This window comes from Arachis ipaensis, chromosome B01 (assembly GCF_000816755.2).
Source record: "Arachis ipaensis cultivar K30076 chromosome B01, Araip1.1, whole genome shotgun sequence".
NCBI lineage: Eukaryota > Viridiplantae > Streptophyta > Magnoliopsida > Fabales > Fabaceae > Arachis > Arachis ipaensis.
The window spans coordinates 114,085,509-114,089,601 of NC_029785.2; the positions used below are offsets into that span (position 1 = coordinate 114,085,509).

Sequence of the window (4,093 nt, forward strand, 5' to 3'; positions counted from 1 at the left end):
TTTATATGTGAAAACGTAGCTTGAAAATGTGTAAAATTGGTGTAACTAGATTGAGTAGAATGCTTGGTTTGATTTGGTGCGGTATTGGGTGCACCATTTGATTGGAGTTGGAACCACTACAAGAAAAATACCCATTCAGCCACACTTTTTTTAAGCTACATTTAAAAAGCGTAGCCTATTCTATGAATAGGCTACGCTTTTCTCTATGTTGCCTTTTTATGAGAGAAAAGGATACACAATTGTGGCATCATTTAAAAAGTGTAGCCTTAGGTATTATAGAAATCACTTATAAAGCGTAGCCCTAGATTGATATCTACGGGTTCACTTTTCGTATCAAAGAGAACGCTTTTAGAGGGTAGCCTATTTGTTAAGTTTTGGGTGCACTTAAAAAATGATGCCTAATGTATCTAGAGCTAAAAACTTGACACTTGGTAACTTTTTTCCTTTTTTTTTTCCCGAAAGAAAACTTACACTTAATGAAATTTTTGTAAATTCCCTCCAAAGGACATCACTCACCTCCAAAGCGCCTTCATCCCTGCACTGATCGTGAAGAAACCCTCTCACCACACACCATCACCACTGACCACTCACCATCGCCCAAAAATCCTCTCACCATCGCGAAGAAACCCACTCATCACCACTCACCACTGACCGTCACTCCTATTCGCCCTCATCTCTGCGCTTCTCACTTTCGCCAACCCTGTCGCGCACAACCCTCACCTTCGCCATTCTCACTGTCGCTGTTACTGCACTGATCATCGCTCTTCTTCTCCGTTCTACCCTAATCGTCTTCTCCGTGCCCTAATTGCTGATGACCGTCGCTGTTCTGACCATCGCTGTTGCTGTGCCACTGTCACCATTGTCATCTCTGTGCTTCTCATCATCGTCTTCTCTGTGCTCACATCGTTGAATATGTATGTATTGATTTCTATTTGGTTCTGAAATTTCAGAGGTTTAGCGTTCCGATTTTAGGGGTTTTAATTTGGGAGTTTTAATCTGTGAAACTATAGGTTTGTGAACTATGATTTGATAACATGCATGCTGTTGTTGATGAAGATGTGTGGTATTTTAGGGTTCTTAGTTAAAATCTTTTTCAGTTAGATATCAAAAAGCTCAAGAAAAAAATTGGCATGTAAATGATGGTTATAGTAAAATATGAACTAACTTCAATAATTTGAAACTGAGGATTGGATTTTGATGGAACGCTTAGACACTGTTAGGGTTTTTTTTTTCTATAGAGACAGAGAAAGAACAAAATATTTCCTGGCCTCACTTTTAGGAAGTATAAGAAAATACAAGAATTTTTTGTCTTGGAGGATAAATTTTGTAAATTTGAATAGTAAAACTCAGCTTGTAAACTTTTAAGAATTTGGTGGTAATGCCGTAAGCTCAATTTGGGGACTAAGTTTGTAAATTTTAGTGTGACAATCTTTAACCAAAAGGAATAGAACGTGATGTAATAGAAATTATTGAATGAGATAATAATTAATAAATGTTCTGTTGTATTGTTTTGGTGTTAGAGATTAAGTAGAGAGTTACTAACTCAATGTTATATGGAAATACAATGAAATGGGATAGTAAGACTCAGGTTCCGTTTTGGTGCTATTATTGCATTCAGCTCAAATTGAAGGATAAGAAAATGAAAATTAGGATTGGATAGAATGGTGTGGATTCACTTCATATGTATGTACTTCTTTCTTCATCAGTTTCATATGCAGACTTGAGATTTGCTCGCAACATTTTGGGCTTAAAACGCATTGTATTTTTGTAATTTGTGCGTTTTGCCTTGTAGATGCATATTTTGGATATTATGGGTTTGATTGTGTAAATGTATAACTATGATGATAGGGTGAAGTGGATGCTGTTTTTGTTAATGCTATACTAGCTGTGTGGGGTTCAGCAACGGAATCTTGAGGCAAGTTCTAGCTGTGTGATCCCCCAAGAAGTCAGTGCTCACCGCCTCACCCACCCAGGCTCTACCATCATCTTCTAATTGCTTCTCACTGCTCACCCAGCACCACCAGCGTCTGCTGTCTTTGCCGCCGCTCCTCTGTTTTACAGCCTCTGAGCTGCGAACTCCATCGCCGCTTCCTGAGGTTCCTCTTCTTATTCTTCTTCTTGGCTTCTTTTTTCTTTTATTATTATTATTATTGTTATTATCATTATGTTCATGGATAAAGAACATATTGAGAAATATTGAAAGTCACACACCTTTTTTTTATTCTGTTATTAGCTCCTTCATGCATGCGTTTATTATAGGCCTTTACCCAATTTGATGTTTTCCCTCATAATTTTTCACGTGTCTTTTGCTCAAAAGTTTTACTTCCTTAAACAATTGCGGCATTATCATAATCATAATATAACCTGGTATTCTGTTTTCACCTCATGACGTGAATAAGAAAGATGTTTAACATAATCATTATATTCTTGTTTTTGAATTGAAGCTTAGTCTAATTATTGCTGAATAATGAAAAATAATGCTATACAGCTATCGAGAACCTTGCGTTTATTTATTTATTTTTTGCTTGACCAACTTGAGCATTGATTGATGAATTTAAATTATTTAATTATGTCTTTTCTTGTGTTTTAAATTAAATTTGAATAATTATTGTTTTGTTCAGGCTATCTTCAACAGGTAATGTGAAGTCTTTGCTTTGTGAAATAGCCTACATGGCCTCTTGGTGACGAACAACTCTAGAACATTAGTTTAATTTGTAGCCTCTCTTTCTCTGAAAAAGTTGAGCACATTGAGATCTTCAGGTACATAATTTTCTCATTTTCTGTGCAGAAAATTCTTAAATTTTAGTTTCTTTCTTTCTTAGAATTTGAAGAAAAAAGGTTTCTTGAATTCAGTTTTCGTTAGCTCAAATTTTTAAGACCTTTGGTTAGGATGTTTGGAGGGAGGGGGAGAGGGAGAAAAAGTACAAAAGGTAGACAAGAAATCACGTGGTGTATTGAGAGTAAAGCAAAGCTGAATAAGGTAGGGTGTAACTTTAACCATCATTCTATTTTATTTTACTTATTAATTTATTTTGGCCTTACTCAATGCCAGCTAAGAAGTTAAGTGGAAGTTTGGTACACTTAAGATGTTCTGTTTTAGGATTTGAACTAGTATTCTATGCTGAAACTATATGTGGCTTGAATTCAGCTCCTGTAGTTTTCCCATCTAAATAACAAAATGATAAAGATATTATATTGTGGCTCTTTTTTTGCAGTGAACATGGGAAATCAAAGACTGTATTTGTGACATTTAAAGATCCCAAAGCGCTTGAAATTGCATTATTGTTATCAATAAAAATGCTTTTACTTAAATCTGATAATAAAATTTGTTGATTACGAATGTCATTATGAATATTTTTCTAACTACTTTTCTATATAATTATGTAGGGTAACAATGAAGATCAAACAATGAAGATTAAGCTGATTATTATTGTGGTTTATTGGCTAAGATAGAGTACTGTTTAGAATCTTTACATGTATGGTTGAATAATGACTTTTATTAGAAGATACTTATGTATTTAGGATATATTTTTTTTGTAGAGTATTAGTAGTAAATTCTAAGTGGTATTATGGTTATTTTGATATGGCTATATTTACTTTAGTGTGAGATGTATGAATTTTTACAATTAATATATTTTGGTTAGAGATAATTTTCATTATTTAAAGAAATTATTTAGTATAATTATGTATTTATTTTTATTTTATAATATTCAACTCATTTAAATAAAAATACAGAATTATTATACATGTAATCATATTACTAAATATTATGTTGTATTAATAATTATTAAAAAAATTATATATATATAGAGAGAGAGAAAAAAAAACGAGACCTAAGGCTACACTTATATACAGTAGCTATAGTATACAAAAAAAAAGGTAGCCATGGTATACAATGTGGCTACGCTTTACAGGTGATGCAGTAGCGTTGAAAAGCGTAGCCTATTCTGGCAAAAATGGAAGCTGAAAAGCGTAGTCTTTGGTCTTGGACAGCATCACTTGAAAAGCGCACCCTATTCCCAAATGCCAAAAGCGTAGCCCTTGGTGCAGAAAAGCGTAGCCCGCAATGGCCGAATAGGCATCCCCCAAAATG

The 4,093-nt window shown here is 34.2% G+C and overlaps 1 long non-coding RNA gene across 1 annotated transcript; it reads left to right on the forward strand.

Moving 5' to 3' along the window:
- On the forward strand, positions 482-3,650 carry LOC107618966. The gene is made up of 5 exons (XR_001615439.2): positions 482-914; positions 1,849-2,096; positions 2,622-2,760; positions 2,890-2,980; positions 3,388-3,650. It is a non-coding gene; the product is annotated as an uncharacterized LOC107618966 (long non-coding RNA).